Source organism: Salvelinus alpinus, chromosome 30 (genome assembly GCF_045679555.1).
Source record: "Salvelinus alpinus chromosome 30, SLU_Salpinus.1, whole genome shotgun sequence".
Lineage (NCBI taxonomy): Eukaryota > Metazoa > Chordata > Actinopteri > Salmoniformes > Salmonidae > Salvelinus > Salvelinus alpinus.
This window is the reverse complement of record NC_092115.1, coordinates 37,401,594-37,427,344: the sequence shown is the minus strand read 5'-3', so window position 1 is coordinate 37,427,344 and position 25,751 is coordinate 37,401,594. Positions and strand designations below refer to the sequence as shown.

The 25,751-nt window shown below is 43.3% G+C and overlaps 1 pseudogene; it reads right to left on the bottom strand.

Moving 5' to 3' along the window:
• Positions 1–2,442: 2,442 nt before the first annotated feature.
• LOC139560023 (proteasome subunit beta type-5-like) overlaps positions 2,443–25,751 on the bottom strand; it is a 30,685-nt pseudogene continuing 7,376 nt past the window's right edge.

The window sequence follows — 25,751 nt, the reverse complement described above, 5'->3', positions numbered from 1 at the left end:
GCTGGGCCTGAGTAATGAGCTCTGAGGTGTTTAATTAATGCCTCCCCTTCCACTGGTGTACTGGGCGGGCGTTCAGGCCAGAGGGAGATGGCATTGATCGGGCTGGGCCTGAATGGACCTGCGGGGTTGGTGGAGGGGGAGGTGGGCGATGGGCCGAGGTCGCCCTGGGGGAGATTAAGTGGAAATCTAGGAGAAGAGAGGAGAGGACTTCACGCCTCGCTGCAGAGTCTGGCTCTGGCTGAGATGGGTCTGCAGAAGCCTGGCAATGAATGTCAAAAACCCTGCAGTCCTTCGAGAAATTTCAAACCTCCAAAAACACTGTACTTTACTTCCCCCAGATACATGCAGGCAGGCAGAGAGCTAGCCTATTTCCATAACTAGTACAGCCGATGATGTGATGAATCTAAACTGAAATCATTTAATCGTGTATGTCATAAACTAGTCATTTGATGTTGGATACATGAACATGGTGCTCCGTACACCACACTGCCATGTAGCATATACAGAATTCTAAAAAGAGATTTGAATTTGGTGCACACCCCCCACATACAAGGTCAGACACACAACAACTTAAATGATGTGTCATCCTGACAAATGTTAGTACATACAAACAATACCAAGCACTAAAACCAGCAGGCTCTCAAAATTCTCTTGATACCCTGAAAAAACAACCAGAAACAACCAGAATCGAGATGCAATCCACGCTCCAGTCCTACAGGGCATGATGGTCACCACATATTAAAGGACAACAGCAATAAAAACAAGTGCCACATAGGAGTAAGTGGACTGGCCATGGCAGAGACCATCGCTCTTACTGCCATGTCTTTAGCGGCTTCTTTTGACCCCGTGTCTGTTTGCCTGGGAGGCCCTTATGCTGCTGACGATAAAACAAACAGACATGCCACATTTATACAGTCAGGTGTCATGACAAGGGCCAAACAGCCCTGAGCCCCGGGGCTCCTCTGGGACACGCTGTGCTAATAGTGGAGCTATCATTATCACCATCACCATCATCAAGAACAACATGCAGCAGCAACTGTGGCAGCAACACACTATAAGTGCCTAGAAAGGACAAGGACTGACTCGAGAATGGACCAGACCTGTCAGACTACACATAGAGACCGCCAATGTTTTCTCAGTGAGGCTTTATTCCTTCGTGCAGCCAAATTAATTGATGGGAAAGCCATTGCCAAAACCAGGAAAGGGGAAAACAGGCTCGAGGACACCGCGCAGCAGCAGCCGCCACTGCCGAGCCCAGAGGGATGAAAAACGGCACCTCTCAAATGAGGCGAGAGCAGCAGCCTCTTGCGCGACCGATGATAGGGATGCGCAAAAAGCACGAACACAATTATCCCTCGAAACTGGCACGCGTTTAAGGACTCGAGCACGCTGATTACACGACACCCCAAGGGCCTTCGGGGTGGACACGAGACAGTGCGCCCAGAAACATTACCTCAGCCAAATAACACTTCTCATTTGTTTTGTTGATGTACCTACAGCATCCAGGATGAGAGAAATTAATAGCTATTACTCTGGTACACTCAAATCATCACCGACGGCACACACTCGTATCATTGTGTTTTTCCTCTATGATCTCTGAGCTCACACCTTCAATGGGATAACGGTTTTCAGATAAACATGAAGTTTGAAGTGGATCTGTGCTCATCCAAGACTCGCCTCCCCCCGGAGTCTTGGCCTTAATCAGATCGAGTGGCTGAGACCAAAATCACATATGACCACCTGACAGATGGCATATCGTGGGCACAGAGGTTATTTTCTGACACTGAAAATCATCATGCTGGCACCTTCCAATATCGCCAGCTGGTCTTTTTCTAAATGCTCGCTCTCATTTAGGTTCAAACAATGTTATTTTCACCATTTGTCACGCTATCCCCCGATGTCACAATCCAGTAGTCGATTTTAAAGCATTGTGAGTGGAGAGAGCAAATCATAACGGAGGTAGTGACACTGAAAAATGTCAGACATTGAGAGCCAAATGGCCCTATACGATGGGTGAAGACCTCCGGTCATGGCTGGCTGCAGGTTGTATAGGCGTTCCATTCCAGTTCTTCCATACAAGAAAGCTCATCATGCTCGAAAGAGAAGACCAACATTAGTTTAATACTTGAATCATGTATTATAAATCCTGCACTTATCCTTAAAATAGTCTATACCCACATTACCTTTCAGTGTCATATCAAAGTGGTCTACTTACCAGTAAATTAAGTGCTCTGTATGATTCCAGCTTGCCATTGTGATTGTGTGGGTCCACCATGGTGTAATTCTCATCTCTTCATTTACTCAGCGCAGAGAGCTGGAAAGGAAGGCTCATTTACATTTATTGAAATCCCATTTATATTCCATCTGCTAACTATCCACCTGTGAAACTAGTTTTTAACCATGGCTGGAAGGTGCAGGGGCTTAGATGGCTACCAATCGCTTTTATTAGTGTTTATTTCCCGCCATAAAACCACTGAAGGGGCTCACACAGCCCCGCGCAGATCATTACATTGTAAAGCACAGTGACAGAGCGGCATATAACATTAGCATTGAGAAGCTAAGTGTGTCGGAGAGAAATAAAAAAAAAATACATTTCCCTTCCAATTAATGAAAAAAAAATATATAAAACCATTGGAGGGGAAGTTAAGTGAGGGGGAAAATATACCGTTTTCCACACAGGAAGCACAATTAGCGATAGATATGTAATTAGCAACTCCTATAGTTGAAAGGTAAACACTACAGCTACTCCCCAATGATCACAGAGCAGGGTTAGAGCTATAGCTGTAGGTTGAGGAACAGAATACATCAGGATCTCAACAGATGCAGATGACAAAACACCAACAGAAAATGGAAGGAGTTATATCAAGGGATGGAGAAAAGAAGAAAAAGATCAAATGACAGAAGTGAGAATGTGTTGTGTGTATGAATAAAATACACATCTACAGTAAACACAGGAGGAAAAACAAGAGGACCTAAATCAAATAAAAACACATTTCATGTTTACAAAAACATCACAAGGTTTTTCTGAGAAAAGATTTGCTTTCCCAGTTTTTGTTAGAAGGTAGATCTGTAACATTGTAAGAGATGCAGACTATTCCTACACCGAGTAAGACGGATTTGACTCATCAGCCTCTTCACTAGAAAACGGCACCCCCTTTATGAAACACGTTGTGTGTGGGAACTGCAGCAAACTGTTCGCGAAATGAATCCAAATGAATAAAACATTGCTGCTATATCATTATCAACCTTCCTGATTATTACTATTCTTCATCAATCCCTCCTTCCCCTCTCTATATGTTCTGTTCCTGGTATTGGTGGTGCAGCTTCAATACGTCTTCCTGGTTCAGATTGACCTGTCCTCCGCTATAGGCGTCTCGGTATGTGGCCTGGTAGATGGCTCTGCGGCCCAGCTCGCACGCCTCCTCTACAGACATAGCCTGTCTCAGCCCGCTGTCCACCACTCCATACGCATACATAAAGCCAGAGCCCACCGCAAATAGGTCTCCACACACACGGTTCCCCTCCGAGTCCACGTAGTACAGCCCTAAAGAGGAAGGAGACAGGAGTCAGTCTGTACCATCTGACATTCAGTGAGGGGCAGGGAGTATAGCAAGGTAAGAAAGCAGCAAGGTTCGTTGCACAGGCTTCATGAATTCTGACTCAGGTGTTGAACTTTGTCAGGGAAATTGAGAAGGTGTACACACACACACACTTCTCTCACACACACATAATAGATCCACACACACAGTGCGTTGCGGTGCCCTCCAGAGCGAATGTGAACAGCTGCATCCTCTCCGAGTAAACCAAGCCCAACAAAACCTGCTGATGAAGCGCACCCCGACACGCTGCCGGTCTGTCCTCCGTCCCTCCCCGGGGAACTGCTCCAGGCCTTATTGATCCCTCCCAACACATCCAAATGAATTATCGACCCGTACCTGGTCCAAGCAGGTGACCTGACCTCGGAACTCAGAGGAAAGACAGCGAAAGAGATGGCCAAAGAACAACATCCACACAATAACAACTATATTCATGTTTACACTCGCTCACTCACATAAGCTACACTTGATAATGCAAGTGTAACCCTCTCACCAGGCTCGAATTTGACTCTCACGATATTAATGTAACGCTCCTCCTCTTCGTCTGATGATGAGGAATAGGAATCATCGGACTAACACGCAGCGTGGTAACTGTTCATAGTAAATTTAATCACATAAACTGAACACTGAATGACAAAAAACAACAAAGAGAGTGAACGACACGAAACAGTCCTGTAAGGTGAAAAAACACAAAACAGGAAACAACTACCCACAAACACAGGTGGGAACATGCTACCTAAGTATGGTTCTCAATCAGAGACAACGATAGACAGCTGCCTCTGATTGAGAACCACACACGGCCAAACACAAAGAAATAGACAACATAGAACACCAGACATAGAATGCTCACCCCAACTCACGCCCTGACCAAACCAAAATAGAGACATAAAAAGGATCTCTAAGGTCAGGGCGTGACAGTACCCCCCCCCCCCCCCCCCCAAAGGTGCAGACTCCGGCTGCAAAACCTAAACCTATAGGGGAGGGTCTGGGTGGGCATCTATCCGCGGTGGCGGCTCTGGTGCGGGACGTGGACCCCGCTCCACCTTAGTCTTGGCCCACTTAGGTGGCGCCTCTGGAGCAGAAACCCTTGCAGCCGACCCCGGACTGGGAACCCTCGCAGCGGGCCCCGGACAGGAGGGAGACTCTGGCTGCTCCGGACAGGAGGGAGACTCTGGCAGCTACGGACAGGAGGGAGACTCTGGCTGCCCCGGACAGGAGGGAGACTCTGGCAGCTCCGGACAGGAGGGAGACTCTGGCTGCTCCGGACAGGAGGGAGACTCTGGCTGCTCCGGACAGGAGGGAGACTCTGGCTGCTCCGGACAGGAGGGAGACTCTGGCTGCTCCGGACAGGAGGGAGACTCTGGCTGCTCCGGACAGGAGGGAGATTCTGGCTGCTCCGGACAGGAGGGAGACTCTGGCTGCTCCGGACAGGAGGGAGACTCTGGCTGCTCCGGACAGGAGGGAGACTCTGGCTGCCCCGGACAGGAGGGAGACTCTGGCTGCCCCGGACAGGAGGGAGACTCTGGCTGCTCCGGACAGGAGGGAGACTCTGGCTGCTCCGGACAGGAGGGAGACTCTGGCTGCTCCTGACTGAAGCCCGTCGCTGGAGGCTCCGGACTAGAGGGCGTCGCTGGAGGCTCCGGACTAGAGGGCGTCGCTGGAGGCTCCGGACTAGAGGGCGTCGCTGGAGGCTCCGGACTGAAGGGCGTCGCTGGAGGCTCCGGACTAGAGGGCGTCGCTGGAAGCGCCGGACTGACGGCCTTCGTTGGAGGCCTCGTGCCATAACTCCTCACAGGAGGCTTCGTGCCATGGATCATCACTGGAGGCTTCTTACCATGGATCATCACTGGAGGCTTCGTGCCATGGATCACCAATGGAGGCTTCGTGCCATGGATCATCACTGGAGGCTTCGTGCCATGGATCATCACTGGAGGCTTCGTGCCATGGATCATAACTGGAGGCTTCGTGCCATGGATCACCAATGGAGGCTTCGTGCCATGGATCATCACTGGAGGCTTCTTGCCATGGATCATCACTGGAGGCTTCGTGCCATGGATCATCACTGGAGGCTTCTTGCCATGGATCATCACTGGAGGCTTTGTGCCATGGATCATCACTGGAGGCTTCGTGCCATGGATCATAACTGGAGGCTTCGTGCCATGGATCATCACTGGAGGCTTCGTGCCAATGGATCATCACTGGAGGCTTCACGCCATGGATCATCACTGGAGGCTTCGTGCCATGGATCATCACTGGAGGCTTCGTGCCATGGATCATCACTGGAGGCTTCGTGCCATGGATCATCACTGGAGGCTTCGTGCCATGGATCATCACTGGAGGCTTCGTGCCATGGATTATCACTGGAGGCTTTGTGCCATGGATTATCACTGGAGGCTTCGTGCCATGGATCATCACTGGAGTGGAGAGACACATAGGAGGCCTGGTAAGTGTTCATAGTAAATTTAATCAAATAAACTGAACACTGAATGACAAAAAACAACAAAGAGAGTGAACGACACGAAACAGTCCTGTAAGGTGAAAAAACACAAAACAGGAAACAACTACCCACAAACACAGGTGGGAACAGGCTACCTAAGTATGGTTCTCAATCAGAGACAACGATTGACAGCTGCCTCTTATTGGGAACCACACACGGCCAAACACAAAGAAATAGACAACATAGAACACCAGACATAGAATGCTCACCCCAACTCACGCCCTGACCAAACCAAAAGCGATACATAAAAAGGATCTCTAAGGTCAGGGCGTGACAATTAACTTACGTAGAATATCTCAACAACATGGGATGTTAGGTGAGAAGGACATCTCAAATAAGAATCCCTATTGTAAACTATCTAGGGTGATGACAAATAGGGTATTAACTTCAGATGGAATGATTATAGATTTTTGTTATTGTATAAGTATATACTTTCCCATGCATTAAATTAAATTGAAACAGGAAATGACTCCACCAAGGCAACATACATAAGGTTCAAGATGTGTAGTATTACATTTTCAATGCACCACATCAAAATAAATAGTAAATAATAAACCCCAATGAGTCATGCACAACCCATGTCCAAATTATTTCAAGCTTGCTTAACTTCGTTGGCGCGCGTTGGAGCTAAAAAAAAAATGGTGACACACATAAAGTCCAGAAGCACCCCACCGTTGTGGTTACTCACTACTCGTTGATATTCCCTCAGCGAAGTACGGCAGTTCTGTGCAGATTTCCTCACAAGATCCACAGCAAGCACAGCTATTAATGCAGACAGTACTCTTTAGCAGTAACCGATATCCCATGGGAACATGAACTCGTTAATCTTTCCCAAGCAATTCTCTCTCGGTTTCACACGATTCTAGGCTAACCTCAAGGCTGTCAAATAAGTCTTTCTTAACAAAATTATAACAACTCTCTTATAAAATCAAATCGTTATTTCCCTTCAAAACTCGGTAGCTATGGGTTTGGTTCAATTTTTACTGTTTTCTTTTATTATTTTTCTTCACCAACGGTCATAATGTAATGTCCATCCTTTTCTCATCTTCTCTCTCCCTCTCTTTTTTCCCCAGGCCTCCTGTTAACCAGGTCAACTCTCCCATTGGCCACAGCTTAACAAGCGACCATATTGGGCAAAACTTCAACTCAAAAGTAAACCAACCTATTCACTTATACATCACCAATTAATTATAACAAATAAACGAAATACTTGGTTCCAACAAGGGTATTAACAGAAGCATGCACACACACACAGTCATAATGAAGGCTGGTGTATCTGCAAGGATGACTTGTGAGACAGTTTGTTCCCCAACGTGACTCGCAGAGGGCTTGATCACAGTGACGCAGTGGCAGTGACTGGCACCACCAGCCTGCGTGGTGTTGCTCCACCAGAGAGCCCACCTACAGATGATGAATCAGGAAGGGGGAAAAGGCCTGTTTATCTCAACACCATCACAACGTGAACCTGTGAGAATTGTGGATCGCACACACAGGCTAGTGTTGCACGGTATACCGAAACTAGAACAACGATTTGGTACTAGGATTTCTGTTCTTTTCAGGACTTCTGTCAAATGTGTCAAATTGTCAAATTGGGTTTGATGCAAGAAACCACTTTACAAAATAAAATGCATCATTATTCTCATACCATTATTAGAGAAACAGACAAATTACACTACCCTTTGCCTATTGTCTACTTAGCTTACTCAAGACTGTCTCAAAATACAACTTTAAGACATAAAAAAGCTCTTTACCTGACTTGCTTTTCAAAGATGGATAGAAATGCACACATTTTGTGCTCTTGTAGGAATCAATCACTCCCCAATTGTTGACTAGAAATAACTGGGCTAATAACTCACTAACTAGCAAAGAATATGAACAAATGTGCACATGCAGCTCTCACTTTGATATCAAAACAAACACATCTACTCACAACCACTCATGCTATAAACACAGTCCAGTTCAAAGTGAATGGCACAGATCCATATATGGCACATTGGCTTAATGCAGCTCTGATTGGTTATGGTGCACCGGTCTGAGTACGGGCCTGAGTCATGCCTGTCAAAGCAATAGAATCCTACTCCAATACACTCTACCTACAAGAAAATCTCTCGCAGTTAGTTTTGCATACTAAATCTTGCATAGTTTGTTTTGTTTCGGTATGTTACATTGAAAGTGGCTAATGCTGTTTTTATTCAAGCACAATTCCCACAGTAGCGCGAAACATTGATAGTGTTAACTAAAGGAGAAAACTTGTGTGAAGAAAGTTGAGTGAAGTTCAATCTGCTGCTACTCTGCATTGGCTGCACCTGCGCAGCTTAGAGAGAACATTGGTGGGAAGCGGGAGGGCGGGTGGATGGGTTATCTTTGTCTGCATTTATATGATTGTTTTTGTACCCGTAACCCCCCTCTGAAAAAGAAAAATGACAAAACTTAAAATGTTTTTTTGGCCAACCAGCTTTATTTTGGTGTCCTCTGTTACATTCTACTGCCTTGATTCCATCTGAAACACACTGAAATTATTGAGTTTCCCTCCCAGATTTAAAAAATGTGTTGTGGTATCGTGTTTACAATTTAAAATGACTGAAAATGTATACATTCAGTGTATTGTTAGTTTTAGGGGATATCATCTAGGCCTATATGATCATGGCTATTTTCTAAGAGAACATTAAACCTTTTATTTTTTTTTACATTTAACCTGTCTTCTGTTATGGTTAAAGTATTTTACTGCAAGATATGAATTGCCCCAATTACAGTATGTTTGTTCTTCAAATTAAGTATTTTATTAAAACAGCAAAATTAAGTAAATAGGCCAAATTATCCCCAATGAAATGTGTAAGGTTACATTTAAAATCAAACAAATTGTGTGTTGGGCACTTTATCAAATGGAAAAATGGGACTAAAATAAAACAGAACAGATGCTCAATTAGGTTTTGGGCCCATATGTGTTAAGAGATCAATGCGTGTCAGTTAAATTAGTAAAATCATTTCAACATGTGCCTGCAACTCTTTGTGAATTGCAGTGTCATTTAAAAAAAAATTAAAATGTGTTTAGCTAACCCACAGATTTCTTCATAAAGAACCTTGTAAGAGTCTGCTAACTTCCACAGGCTTCAAGGTTCCTTTTAAGAGGCATTTTGTCAGCTATCTGCACCACAGGTATGATTGAGGAATGATGCAAGTGTTAATCATGGGCTTTGCTACACAGAAAGCAGCAGTTTACTACTCCATTGTCAACACTTTGATTAAATTAGTAGACCTATATCAATTTCTTAGAAAATACCATATAGTATTATTAGCTTTTAAAACAATTGTTTTCTTTTATCATATTTTCGACCAGAGTCGGGATATCGCTCCACTAGTCTAACTATTGTTCCTGCAGTGAGGATGATTCACTATCTTCATTGAACGTTTTCATAATGTATCTGCAGATAATCGGCAAAAAGCTTACTAGTATGCAAATTAAGGAGCCAACTAAACAGCTCTTACAGATGCGATTCGGTAGGCTACTGACGAGTCACTCACTTTAACGTCATTGTCTGGCAAGTCATGATTGATTTCATACCGAAAATACTAACTAGCTCTTTAGTTGACTTGTCGCGATGCAATACCATGGACATATAACTACGTTGTATGATGTATGAATGGCGACGATATGAAATTGACTTTATTCAATCAATTCGATACCATTTATGAACTAGTCAAGCTTCCTGTTCGTCAATCAAATCACAGTAAGCCTATACGCCAGCACTTCGTGGCTGAATATGAATCACGCTAAATTGAATAAATGGTGCCAGAAAACAATAGGCTTAGCGGATTTCGAATCATCGTTACCACATTATACAGGACGTGCAAATTGACTCACAGACGATGAAGGAGCTTCATGCTCTCTTCCTACGTGAAAATAAATTAGCCTGCAACCACACTGTACACAACACACACACACACACACACAAACGAGGTACAGGAAGGCGGAACAGACAGCAGACTGACAGGTGCCTGTCCTATCAATAGATAACTAGAAGATGCATATGCCTATCGTTCATTCTAGAGGGAGAGATTTTCCGAATTTAAAAGTAGCATAGTTAATTCATATCATTCATTGTAGCGAGAGAGTGCGTAGCTAAAAAAAATTCTGACTTGCGAATTGTTAAAAAGTGGCAAGGTTAATTTAAGTGGAAAAAGTACCCGGCGGAAAATATGTGTGTAACCGGCGCTAATGGAAAACACTGGGAAATTAGTTATTTATCATCTGTAGATCCGTGAAATCAACCAAAACAAGTTCAACTCAATGCATAAACATACTCCTATATAATATGCATTAATTCACCTGTATTGTGAATAGGCCTAGACTACATCTTGATTTACCCAGTTAATCAATAGAGATTTACCATTCAAATACATTGCCATTGTGTAGTTAGATTTTATGATTGACTCATTAATGCATAGATGTACATCAAATTTCAACATTTTTGAGAGCCATTTTTTTTACTAGAAAAGTACATTTCTTGAAGAAAATATGGTGTGCTTGCTAGATACACTAGTCCCCTGTGGCTCAGTTGGTAGAGCATGGCGCTTGCAACGCCAGGGTTGTGGGTTCATTCCCCACGGGGGGACCAGGATGAATATGTATGAACTTTCCAATTTGTAAGTCGCTCTGGATAAGAGCGTCTGCTAAATGACTTAAATGTAAATGTAATTGTTTTAAAGTATTTATGGTTTTGAAATAAGTTATAGTAGTGGTAGTGTCTGGTAATAGTTGGAAAAAGTAGGTAGATTTAAAAATGTATTGATTAATTGGCTGATTGATTGGATAGCCTTAACATGTAAAATTTGGTTTGGTGTCTCTAGCTTGAACGGTTCAACAGTTGTTGGTGGGTTATTTTTATAAGGGCACAAGGCGAGGCCCAGATGCAGACATGGGAGGCAGATGGTTAGAGTCTTTGATATTTATTCATAATCCAAAAGGGGTAGGCAAGAGAATGGTCGTGGACAGGCAAAATGTCAAAACCGGTTCAGAGTCCAGGAGGTACAGTGTGGCAGGCAGGCTCAAGGTCAGGGCAGGCAAAATGGTCAGGCAGGTGGGTACAGAGTCCAGAAAACAGGCAAGGGTCAAAACCAGGAGGACTAGCAAAAGAGAATAGACAAGGCAGGATCACGGGAAAAACACGCTGATTGACTTGGAACATACAAGACAAACTGGCACAAACAGACAGAAAACATAGCTTTAAATACCCAGGGGATGATGGGGAAGATGGGTGACACCTGGAGGGAGTAGAGACAAGCACAAGGACAGGTGAAACAGATCAGGGTGTGACAATTTTATGCTGATAATGCAAATGTATATAGTTATATTTGATAAACGTTTAATAATGAGAAGTCAGGATAGCCTGAACATTTGAACATTGGTTTGGTGTCTCTACCTTCAACGGTTCAGGTTGGTGGTTTTTTTATGCTAATTTATGTAGGCAAGGGGTGGCTAATTTGAAGAATCTAAAATATATTTGGATTTGTTTAACCATTTTTTGGTTAATACATGATTCCATATGTGACATTTCATAGTTTTGATGTCTTCACTATTATTCTATAATGTAGAAAATAGTAACAATTAAGAAAATAACCTTGAATGAGTAGGTGTGTCCAAACTTTTGACTGGTACTGTAAGTATTCAGACCCTTTGCTATGAGACTCGAAATTGAGCTCAGGTGCATCCTGTTTCCATTGGTCATATTTGAGATGTTTCTACAAATTGGAGTCCACCTGTGGTAAATTCAATTGATTGGACATGATTTGGAAAGGCACACACCTGTCTATATAAGGTCCCACAGTTGACCTTGCATGTCAGAGCAAAAGCCAAGCCATGAGGTCGAAGGAACTTTCCGGAGAGTGCCGAGACAGGATTGTGTCGAGGCACAGATCTGGAGAAGGGTACCACAAAAAAAATTCTGCAGTATTGGTGGTCCCCAAGAACACAGTGGTCTCCATCATTCTTAAAATGGAAGAAGTTTGGAACAACCAAGTGTCATGCCCTGATCTGTTTCACCTGTCCTTGTGATTGTCTCCACCCCTTCCAGGTGTCGCTTATTTTCCCAGGTGTATTTATCCCTGTGTTTCCTGTCTCTCTGTGCCAGTTCGTCTTGTATGTTCAAGTCAACCAGCATGTTTTTCCCGTGTTCCTGCTTTTGCTATTCTCTTTTTGCTAGTCCTCCCGGTTTTGACCCCTGCCTGTTTCTGGACTCGGTACCCGCCTGCATGCCTTGACCTCGAGCCTGCCAGCCACTCTGTACCTCCTGGACTCTGAACTGGTTTTGACCTTTTGGATTACAATAAATATCAAAGACTCAAACCATCTGCCTCTGAGCAATCGGGGGAGAAGGGCCTTGGTCACTCTGACAAAGCTCTAGAGTTCCTCTGTGGAGATGGGAGAACAGTAAGCAGAATTCCACCAATCAGACCTTAATGGTAAAGTAGCCAGACGGAAGCCACTCTTCAGTAAAAGGCAAAACAGCTCGCTTGGAGTTTGCCAAAAGGCACCTAAAGGACTCTCAGACCATGAGAAATAAGATTATCTTGTCTGATGAAACCAAGGTTGAACTCTTTGGCCTGAATGCCAAGTGTCACGTCTGGAGGAAACCTGGCACCATCCCTATGGTGAAGCATGGTGGTGGCAGCATCATGCCGTGGGGATGTTTTTCAGTGGCAGGGACTGGGAGTCTAGTCAATTGAAATAAATAATACCCTAATCTATGGATTACACTTGACTGGGCAGGGGCGCAGTCAAGGCTGGGCCTTGGGAGCCAGGCCCAGCCAATCAGAATGAGTTTCCTCACAAAAGAGCTTTATTACAGACAACACTACGCAAATCTGCTTTTAGTTTCATGCACCGTGTTCCTGAACAAAATTCTAAATACATTTCATCTTGATGTTCTGGTGCCGTTCGGGCAATTTATTTTTGGAGGAATGTAACTGTGTGGGTGATTTGTGATGTTTTATGTTTAGGTAAGACCCAGATGCAGACTGTGTTGAGGTAACAAAAGTTTATTACAACAACAGCGGCAGGCAAATGACAGGTCAAGGCAGGCAGGGTCAATAATCCAGAGAAGGTGTAAAAGGTCCAGAACGGCAGGCAGTCTCAGGGTCAGGGCAGACAGGGGTCAATAATCCAGTAAGGTGGGGTAAGGTACAAAACAGCAGGCAGTTTCAGGGTCAGGGCAGGCAGAACGGTCAAAACCAGGAAAGACTAGAAAACAGGAGCAAGAAACAGGCAGGAGTAGGGAAACAAACGCTGGTAGGTTTTACGAACAAAACGAACTGGCAACAGACAAACAAACACAGGTATAAATACACAGGGGATAATGGGGAAGATGGGTGACACCTGGAGGGGGGTGGAGACAATCACAAAGACAGTTGAAACAGATCAGGGTGTGACAATTTGTGCTTACCATGACTGTATTATTGCATTTTAATGTGTGAGAGTGTGTGTGAGATATATATCTCACATGTCTTGTGTTTATATATTGCATTATACAGGGCACATTTGGAAAATAGACCTACGTGTCAATATATCTTCCCTGTTAAATATACTACCGGTCAAAAGTTTTAGAACAGCTACTCATTCAAGGGTTTCTTTATTTTTACTATTTTCTACATTGTAGAATAATAGTGAAGACATACATCCAAACTATGAAATAACACATATGGAATCATGTAGTAACCAAAAAAAGTGTTAAACTTCTTTTATATTTGAGATTCTTCAAATAGCCACCCTTTGCCTTGATGACAGCTTTGCCCACTCTTGGCATTCTCTCAACCAGCTTCACCTGGAATGCTTTTCCAACAGTCTTGAAGGAGTTCCCACATATGCTGAGCACTTGTTGGCTGCTTTTCCTCTGACTCATCCAAAACCATCTCAATTTGGTTGAGGTCGGGGGATTGTGGGGGCCAGGTCATCTGATGCAGCACTCCATTACTCTCCTTCTTGGTAAAATAGCCCTTACACAGCCTGGTAGTGGGTCATTGTCCAGTTGAAAAACAAATGATAGTCCCACTAAACCCAAACAAGATGGGATGGCGTATCGCTGCAGAATGCTGTGGTAGCCATGCTGGTTAAGTGTGTCTTGAATTCTAAATAAATCACAGATAGCGTCACCAGCAAAGCACCCCAACACCATAACACCTCCATGCTTTACGGTGGGAAATACACATGCAGAGATCATCCGTTAACCCACACCGTGTCTCACAAAGATACGGCGGTTGGAACCAAAAATATCACATTTTGACTCATCAGACCAAAGGACAAATTTCCTCTGGTCTAATGTTCATTGCTCGTGTTTCTTGGCCCAAGCAAGTCTCTTCTTATTATTGGTGTCCTTGAGTAGTGGTTTCTTTGCAGCAATTCACCCACGAAGGCCTAATTCACACAGTCTCCTCTGAACAGTTGATGTTGAGATGTGTCTGTTACTTGAACTTTGTGAAGCATTTATATGGGCTGCAATTTCTGATGCTGGTAACTCTAATGAACTTATCCTCTGCAGCAGAGGTAATTCTGGGTCTTCCTTTCCTGTGGTGGTCCTCATGAGAGCAAGTTTCATCATAGCGCTTTATGTTTTTTGCGACTGCACTTGAAGAAACTTTAAAAGTTCTTGACATTTTCCGTATTGACTGACCTTCATGTCTTAAAATAATGATGGACTGTCGTTTCTCTTTGCTTCTTTGAGCTGTTCTTGCCATAAAATGGATTTGGTCTTTTACCAAAAAGGGCTATATTCTGAATACCCCCTACCTTGTCACAACACAACTGATTGACACAACTGATTGGCCCAAACGCATTAAGAAGGAAAGAAATTCCACAAATCAACTTTTAACAAGGCACACCTGTTAATTGAAATGCATTCCAGGTGACTACCTCGGTTGAGAGAATGCAAAGAGTGTGCAAAGCTGTCATCAATGCAAAGGGTGGCTATTTGAAGAAATCTCAAATCTCAAATATATTTTGATTTGTTTAACACTTTTTTGGTTACTACATGATTCCATATGTGACATTTCATAGTTTTGATGTCTTCACTATTATTCTACAATGTAGAAAATAGTAAAAATAAAGAAAAACCCTTGAATGAGTAGGTGTTCTAAAACTAGTGTATATATCTGTATTTTTTAAACATGTTCATTTTTGCAAATGTAAAATCGTTAAAGTTAAAAAGCATACATAGAAATCTAAGTAGGGGCAGTCTGATCATCTCAACGTTGGTTTGGAGTTGATAGCTTAAAGTTTGAATTCTTCAAAAATATTTTCTCAAGCTATCCGAACTGGGGCAGTCTGGACATTTGGAAGTTGGTTTCGTGTTAATAGTTTAAATCATTGAAGCTCTATAATAAGACTATAAGAGAAATCTAGAGTTGTGCTTTGCCATCAGCAAGCACATTAATGATAATGAACTCAAAAGATGCCCAATGACTGAACAGATCAGTAGCGGAATTTCTGTCTGGATCATGTGCTGTTCTGTGACTTTGGCTAATATGCTTTTTTTTGCCGTAGTATCAAGTATCATGATGGTATTGAGTATCGTGATAATTAACAAATAAACCATTGTCAGGTTTAGTATTGCCAGGGACCTCACGATGTGATATCACGATAATTATGTGCCGATAAGATATGCAATTTTATTGCGATTTTATGTTCAAAACGTCTTGCTCGCTATACACCGAGGGTACAAAACATTAGGAACCCTTGCTCTTTCCATGACAGACTGACCAGGTGAATATTATGATCCCTTATTGTTGTCATTACACAATCAACTTCAATCAGTGTAGATGAAGGAGAAGAGACAAGTTAAAGTAGGATTTTTAAGCCTTGAGACAATTGAGACATGGATTTTTTATGTGTGCCATTCAGAGGGTGAATGGGCAAGACAAAATATGTGCCTTTGAAAGGGGGTATGGTGGTAGGTGCCAGGCACACCGGTTTGAGTGTGTCAAGAATTGTAATGCTGTTAGGTTTTTCACGCTCATCATTTTACTGTGTGTATCAAGAATGGCCCGCCACCCAAAGGACATCCAGCCAACTTGACAACTGTGGAAAGCATTGGAGTCAACATGGGCCAGCATCACTGTGGAATGCTTCTGACACCTTGTAGAATCCATGTCCTGACAAATTGAGGCTGTTCTGAAGACAAAAGGGGATGCAACTCAATATTAGGTGTTCCTAATGTTCTGAAAACTCAGCGTACGTCTGCTGCAAAGAGACAAGATAACATGAGAAAATGAATTTTGATCAGTCAAGGAAATAGAAGTGCTAAAAAAAATGCTGTCTCCCTACTTAAAAAGATGAGAACAAGCTATAGGATGAAAAATACTGGAGTTTTGGCGCAGGTACAGCCAACTAGCGCCAGCTAACGCTTCCTACCGTATGTACATATTTTTTCTTTATTGATACTTTGAGTAAAATATTGATATATCGTCCACAAATAATGTAGCATCATATAACTATCGATCCCCCCCCCCCCCCCCCCATCACTACTAAACCTGGTATCGGTCCATAAGTACAAATTCTGGTGCACTAACACAAACATCTCAAAGAACAACCTTATGTCTATGCATTAGCATCCTGGGGCTGCATTTATTGTAACTGGGGATTTTAACAAAGCTAATCTGAAAACAAGGCTCCCGAAATTTTATCAGCATATCGAATGCGCGACCTGGGCTGGCAGCATTCTGGATCATTGCTACTCTAACTTGCGCGACGCATACAAAGCCCTCCCTCGCCCTCCTTTCGGCAAATCTGACCATGACTCCATTTTGTTGCTCCCAGCCTATAGACAGAAACTAAAACAGGAAACGCCCGTGCTCAGGTCTGTTCAACGCTGGTCCGACCAATCGGATTCCACGCTTCAACATTGCTTCGATCACGTGGACTGGGATATGTTCCGGATAGCCTCAGACAACAACATTGATGTATACGCTGATTCGGTGAGCAAGTTTATTAGCAAGTGCATCAGTGATGTTGTACCCACTGTGACTATTAAAACCTTCCCCAACCAGAAACTGTGGATTGAAGGCAGCATTCGCGCAAAACTGAAAGCGCGAACCACTGCTTTTATTCATGGCAAGGCGACCGGGAAAACACGACCGAATACAAAACAGTGTAGCTATTCCCTCCCTAAGGCAATCAAACAAGCTAAGCGTCAGTATAGAGACAAAGTAGAGTCGCAATTCAACGGCTCAGACACGAGACATGTGGCAGGGTCTTCAGTCAATCACGGATTACAAAAAGAAAACTAGCCCCGTCACGGACACCGACGTCTTGCTCCCAGACAAATTAAAACAACTTCATTGATCGCTTTGAGGACTATACAGTGCCACTAACACGGCCCGCTACTAAAACCTGTGGGCTCTCCTTCACCGCAGCCAACGTGAGTAAAACATTTACACGTGTTAACCCTCGCAAAGCTGCCGGCCCAGACGGCATCCCTAGCCGCGTGCTCAGAGCATGCGCAGACCAGCGGGCTGGTGTGTTTACGGACATATTCAATCAATCCCTATCCCAGTCTACTGTTCCCACATGCATAAAGAGGGCAACCATTGTTCCTGTTCCCAAGAAAACTAAGGTAACTGAGCTAAACGACTATCACCCCGTAGCACTCACTTCCGTCATCATGAAGTGCTTTGAGAGACTAGTCAAGGATCATATCACTTCCACCCTAACTGACACCATAGACCCACTTCAATTTGCTTACCGCCTCAATAGGTCCACAGACGACGCAATCGCAATCACACTGCACTCTGCCCTATCCCATCTGGACAAGAGGAATACCTATGCTGTTCATCGATTACAGCTCAGCATTTAACATCATAGTAACCTCCAAACTCGAGACCCTGGGTCTCGACCCCGCCCTGTGCAACTGGGTTCTGGACTCTCTGACAGGGTCCTGGGACAAACTGAAATGGTCCACCCACACAGACAGCGTGGTGAAGAAGGCGCGACAGCGCCTCTTCAATCTCAGGAGGCTGAAGAAATTTGGCTTGTCACCAAAAACACTGACAAACTTTTACAGATGCACATTCGAGAGCATCCTGTCGGGCTGTATCACCTCCTGGTACGGCAACTGCTCTGCCCACAACCGTAAGGCTCTCCAGAGGGTAGTGAGGTCTGCACAACGCATCACAAGCAAACTACCTTCCCTCCAGGACACCTACACCACCCGATGTCACAGGAAGGCCAAAAAGATCATCAAGGACAACAACCACCCGAGCCACTGCCTGTTCACCCCGCTATCATCCAGAAGGCGAGGTCAGTACAGGTGCATCAAAGCAGGGACCGAGAGACTGAAAAACAGCTTCTATCTCAAGGCCATCAGACTGTTAAACAGGCATCACTAACATTGAGTGGCTGCTGCCAACATACTGACTCAAATCTCTAGCCACTTTAATAATACAAAATTGGATGTAATAAATGTATCACTAGCTACTTTAAACAATGCCACTTTATATAATGTTTACATACCCTTCATTACTCATCTCATATGTATATACTGTACTCTATACCATCTACTGCATCTTGCCTATGTCGCACAGCCATCGCTCATCCATATATTTATATGTACATATTCTTATCATTCTTTTTCACTTGTGTGTATAAGGTAATTGTTGTGAAATTGTTAGATTACTTGTTAGATATTACTGCACAATCGGAACTAGAAGCACAAGCATTTCACTACACTCGCATTAACATCTGCTAACCATGTGTATGTGACCAATACAATTTGATTTGATTTACATCTCTCATACAAATCCTCCTGGCAGGTCAGAGCACAGTTCCCAGGCCAGTTAAGGCCAGTCTATTGGAGAACTGTTTTTTAAGAAACTGCTCTAGGAAGTCACATTTGCTTTCAACTGGCAAATTGCCCCTTCCTCCCTCTGATAATCACTGAGCTCCTACCTTTGCGCTGGCATAATTTGCAATTTTTGGAGCCACGACTCTGAAGACTAAGGACGACTTGTTAAAAATGTAATAGGAGATACTTTTCTAAAAGCAACCACTTATGCTAAGAGGCACACAGGAAGGAGGAGGACAGCTCTTCGGGCCAGGCAGGGATAAAAGCATCAACACTTTCACATCACACCTGGAATCTATATAGAGAAAGCAGGATCGGATGAAAAAGAGAGGGAGGGAGAGTGCCTCCCTGAGAAGCGGCATAGAAGATAAGGAGGGGAGATGAGGGTGACACTTGTCGTGGCAGAACAAAATAATTTAAGTTCATGAGCCCACATAAACCTGCAGGAAGGCAGCGGGCTGTGCGCAACGGAACGTTCCGGCGTAACGCCTCGCCTTCCACTCCACCAGCCAGGTGGCGGGCGGTTAAGCTCTTTTTCACGTCAACGCTGAGGAGCGTCAGAGTGACAGCCTTCAGAAGAGCATGGGCTGGCATCACAGATGAGCAGTTTCTGTCTGTCTGAATATGTCTGTATGTCCTTCTCACTAGAACACATCACTGGCTCCGCTCCGAGGGGAGAAATAAAGTGAAAAAAATAACATGCTTCAAAAACAGACGCACAGCCTCACACACGAGGGAGCAGCAGCTTGCCTTTACTGTAGTGCCAGCTATCTGAGCAAATCCACTGACTCACTCCTGAATCCTATGCGGTTTGGTTTTAAAGTGCAGTATTTGGCCGTCAATACACTATCTCGTCTTACTTAAGTTTACAGTGCATTCGGAAAGTATTCAGACGCCTTCACTTTTTCCACATTTTTTTATGTTACAGCCTTATTCTAAAATGGATGAAATTGTTTTTTTCCTCCCCTCAATCTACACACAATACCCCATAATGACAAAGCAAAAACAGGTTTTTGGATTATTTTTAAAAATAAACTGGAGTTGTGTTTTGGGTCATTGTCCTGTTGAAAAACAAATGACAGACCCACTAAGCGTAAACCAGATGGAATGGCGTATCGCTGCAGAATGTTATCGTAACCATCCTGGTTAAGTGTGCCTTGAATTCTAAATAAATCACAGACAGTGTCACCAGCAAAGCACCATCACACCTCCTCCTCCGTGCTTCACGGTGGGAACCACATATTGCAGAGATCATTCGTTCACCTACTCTATGCCTCACTAAGACGCATCAGACCAAAGGACAGGTTTCCACCAGTCTAATGTCCATTGCTCTTGTTTCCTGGCCCAAGGAAGTCTCCTCTTCTTATTGATGTCCTTTAGTAGTGGTTTCTTTGCAGCAACTCGACCATGAAGCCCTGATTCATGCAGTCTCCTCTGAACAGTTGATGTTGAGATGCACGATATATTGGTAAGCATATCGGAATCGGACGATATTAACTAAAAATGCCAACATCGCTATTGGCCCAATGTCTAGTTTAACGCCGATGTGCAAAACCGATATCAAAGCTGACGTGCATACCTATATAACGTAGGTAGATGACGTAATGACGGCACGAAAAATACAGCATTCCTAACCTAGCCCACAATGTCTGCAATGTGGATCTATTTTGAAGTTTCAAATTGAAGATAACAAAAAGGCCATATGCAACGTTGGTGCTACTATTATTTCCCGAGGAGGGGAGAAAGTGAAATCTTTCAATACCACTAATCTAATTACTAATTTGAAAGTGCATCACCCCGAAACGTTCAGCGACTACTTAGAACAAAAGCAGAAAAAACTAGATAATGGAATGGATAATGGAGATAATGGAATTCATTGCCCTTGACAATCAACCATTCTCTGTTGTGGATGATGTTGGCTTTCGCCGACTGGTTGAGCACCTCGAGCCCCGGTACACATTACTAAGTAGGGGATATTTTTCAGATGTTGCCCTACCGGAGTTACAGAGTATTGTTGAAACGCACATCCATGAGCTACTTGCTATGGGCTACTTGCTATACACTGCTATTAGCTTCACAACTGACATTTGGATCAGCGATGTCAGCCCCCAGTGTGTTGACGAGGATTTCGTAGAGGAAAGTCGTATTGCATGCTCAAGAATGTGCTGGTTTTCATACCGCTGCTGCCATTTCAATGGCATTTGAGAACATGTTTGAAACTTGGAAACATGAACACACTCCTAGCTCCATTTGAACAACTGCCTCGAGAAATAAGCTCATCAACTGCGTCTGCAGCAGACGTGATGATACCCTCTGTCATGTCATTGAAATGCCTGCTCAACAAACTGATGACAGACCGTGGGTTAAAACTTGCAAGAGTACTCTACTAGAGGCTGTGAACAAGCGAGTCGGTGGCATTCTCTCTGAGCCTCTTTACTGTGTCGCCACCATGCTCGATGCTAGGTACAAGGACCGCTACTTTGATACAGACAAGAAACAGGGTTTATGTGAAATGTTACAGACACAGCTGGACAAGATGGAAACGGACGGTTTTGATTATATTTTACAGATAATGGGGACATACGTAAATGCCAACGAAATAACTTTTTGGTCAGTGTGTGTGTGTGTGTGTTTCAACTATTTAACTGTACTAGAATGCTTAAAAGGCCGCCAAAATGTTCAATATCGGTAGCGTGTTTTTTGGCAAGGAAAATATTGGATATCAGTTGAGGCCAAAAATGGCATATCAGTGCATCCCTAGTTGAGATGTGTTTTTTACTTGAACTCTGTGAAGCATGTATTTGCGCTGCCATCTGAGGTGCAGCGCAAACTCTAATTAACTTATCCTCTGCAGCAGAGGTAACTCTGGGTCTTCCTTTCCTGTGGAGGTCCTCGTGAGAGCCAGTTTCATTATAGCGCTTGATGGTTTTTACAACTGCACTTGAAGAAAAGTTCAAAGTTCTTGAAATTTTCCGGAATGACTGACCATCTTTTAAAGTAATGATGGACTGTTGTTTCTCTTTGCTTATTTGAGCTGTTCTTGTCCTAAATGGACTTGGTATTTTACCAAATAGGGCTATCTTCTATCTTCGATTGGTCGAAATGTTAGGTGTATTTTTCCATATATAGACATCCTATGTGTTTAAATCAAATCATCTATATGCACTGAGCTTGTCTGATGCTTTAAGTGCACTGTTTGATGAAATAATGAAGACACACAAATGACTAGAGCGAGTCCGACCACAATTGATTTGATTGTGCCAGGCCGGGCCCAGACTTGCTGCACTGTGTAAATTATTTTTTTTTTAAATGGCTGCAAGTGACAAGCACCCACTGTCTCTCTCCTCCCTGCTGCAGCAACCACCACAGAACATCAACAGTGTTAATCCCGCTGTCCGTGTTGCTGAAGCTGCAACATAATTACAGCTATTTCTGACTGAAAAGTTTGGTTACCGAAATCCCCTCATATGTTTACGAAAAGCATTCCTTATTCACTCAACCCTTGCTCTCTTTATGTGACATGTATGCATCGCACGCACGACCTATAGCCTATTATAATCACATCAATAAATTGGTTATAACAAACTCAGAACACCGTAACACAATGACAGCAAAATGGATGCAGAGGACAAATAAACTAAAAAAGGCGAATGTTTACTGGTTGCTCAGGAGGTAAAGGGGAAGTCAGATGTGTGGAATAAATTTGACTATTCCTGGAAAGTACTGGAGATCAAGAAAAATAAGGTAATGTAAGGAGCAAGTGCTGCGTGCATATTGTGTGTGACAAACAGGTGCTGTTAGATTACAATATAATTTTTCTGACCGTTTGGAACAATGTAAACACAAAATAAATTAGAAGCGTACTAGAGTCTGTTGTAAAGTTCTTTTGGAAAATACTTTATTACAGCATAGACTAAAAACAGTCACATTTATTCCTGAATGCAATTTTCCTAAATAAAATGGATTATTATTTAGGAAAATTATTCAAGTGTGCATTTTTATTTTATATTAAACTAAAATGCTTGATTGCATTTCAAATCATGAATGACTCATATGCTGTGTGATGACATTAACAAATTACTGATTGATACAGAAGCATATATAACTACTGAAATATAGACCTAAGTAAATTACGGTATTAAGACTAAACATAATGTGCTCTTAGGCCTACAGTTCGATGGTGGTTATACAAGACTACTATACTAAGCCTACTAATTATAATGACGTTACTTATTGTTATAATGATGATCATAATAATAACAATAAAAAGGAGATTGAAAAAAGGCGTAAAATTATAAATATGATTTTTGGGACAATTTGGAACAGTGTAAACACTAAATAGGCTGTAACGTAACAAAATGTGGAAAAAGTCAAGGGGTCTGAATACTGTCCGAAGGCACTGTTTTGGGATGATTTATTAAGCCAGGCACATTTAACAGTTAGGCTGTTGATTATAGACCTAATTAAGTTGGTTTCCTCTCTCCACACTTTTCTTAGACAATTAAGGTAAGGACTGTTTTCTTGTCTCCTAACTCCACTGCTGCCTCCGCTACATTGTTCTCAACACCAACATGCAGACATCTAGGAAAAGGCGCCAATTCAACAGCGCACCGATGTGTTTCAGAACCGCGGACAGTGACCGCTATCCAACGGAGGAGAAAGGTCATTTGTTATAAACTAAATGTATTAGTGTTGCACCATTGTTCTTACAGTGTAACCATATACAATTTCAGTAGCCTGTCTTAGTGATGGACTGTGCCATTCCACATGGCCTCCACAATGGATTTGTTCCCTCAGCATGAAGCGAATCAGACAGGTGTCTTGTACACCATGAACATTCAAATTTTTGGGCTACTGCTCGACTAAAGAAATCTTGGTCGACCAATAGCTTATCGACGAAACAATTGACTAAATGGGGTCATCCCTAAACAGCCTGAATACAAAATGGATTAAATAAAATTAAAATCTCACACAATACCCCAGCGGTTCCCAAACTAGGAGTTGCGACCCCATGTGGGGGTCGCTTGATATGAAAATGACGAATTTGACAAATTTCCAAAATTCTGTTAGAAAATACAATTACAAAATTAATATATATACACACACACAGACACACACACACACACACAGAGCACCAAAAGTATGTGGCTATGTCAGCCACATCCATTACTGATAGGGGTAAAAAAAAAAAAAAAAAATAACGAGCACACAGCCATGCAATCTCCATATCAAATCAAATCAAATCAAATGTTATTTGTCACACACATGGTTAGCAGATGTTAATGCGAGTGTAGCGAAATGCTTGTGCTTCTAGTTCTGACAATGCAGTAATAACCAACAAGTAATCTAACCTAACAATTCCACAACTACTACCTTATACACACAAGTGTAAAGGGATAAAGAATATGTACATAAAGATATATGAATGAGTGATGGTACAGAACGGCATAGGCAAGATGCAGTAGATGGTATAGTGTACAGTCTATACATATGAGATGAGTAATGTAGGGTATGTAAACATAAAGTGGCATAGTTTAAAGTGGCTAGTGATACATGTATTACATAAAGATGGCAAGATGCAGTGGATGATATACAGTACAGTATATACATATACATATGAGATGAGTAATGTAGGGTATGTAAACATTATATTAAGTGGCATTGTTTAAAGTGGCTAGTGATACATTTTTACATAATTTCCATCAATTCCCATTATTAAAGTGGCTGGAGTTGAGTCAGTATGTTGGCAGCGGCCACTAAATGTTAGTGGTGGCTGTTTAACAGTCTGATGGCCTTGAGATAGAAGCTGTTTTTCAGTCTCTCGGTCCCTGCTTTGATGCACCTGTACTGACCTCGCCTTCTGGATGATAGCGGGGTGAACAGGCAGTGGCTCGGGTGGTTGTTGTCCTTGATGATCTTTATGGCCTTCCTGTGACATCGGGTGGTGTAGGTGTCCTGGAGGGCAGGTAGTTTGCCCCCGGTGATGCGTTGTGCAGACCTCACTACCCTCTGGAGAGCCTTACGGTTGTGGGCGGAGCAGTTGCCGTACCAGGCGGCGATACAGCCCGACAGGATGCTCTCGATTGTGCATCTGTAGAAGTTTGTGAGTGCTTTTGGTGACAAGCCGAATTTCTTCAGCCTCCTGAGGTTGAAGAGGCGCTGCTGCGCCTTCTTCACAACGCTGTCTGTGTGGGTGGACCAATTCAGTTTGTCCGTGATGTGTACACCGAGGAACTTAAAACTTTCCACCTTCTCCACTACTGTCCCGTCGATGTGGATAGGGGGGTGCTCCCTCTGCTGTTTCCTGAAGTCCACAATCATCTCCTTTGTTTTGTTGACGTTGAGTGTGAGGTTATTTTCCTGACACCACACTCCGAGGGCCCTCACCTCCTCCCTGTAGGCCGTCTCGTCGTTGTTGGTAATCAAGCCTACCACTGTAGTGTCGTCCGCAAACTTGATGATTGAGTTGACAAACATTGGCTGTAGAATGACCTTAATAAAGAGCTCAATGACTTTCAACATGGCACCGTCGTAGTATGTCAACTGTAAGGGATGTTATTGTGAAGTGGAAACGTCTAGGTGCAACAACGGCTCAGTCATGAAGTGGTAGGTTACACAAGCTCACAGAACGGGACCGCCAAGTGCTGAAGTACATAGCGCGTTAAAATTGTCTGCAACACTCAGTACCGCGTTCCAAAACGGCCTCAGGAAAGAAAAGTCAGCACAAGAACTGTCTGGAGCTTCATGAAATGGGTTTCCATGGCCGAGCAGATCACCATGCGCAATACCAAGCGTCGGCTGGTGTGGTGTAAAGTTCGCTGCCATTGGACT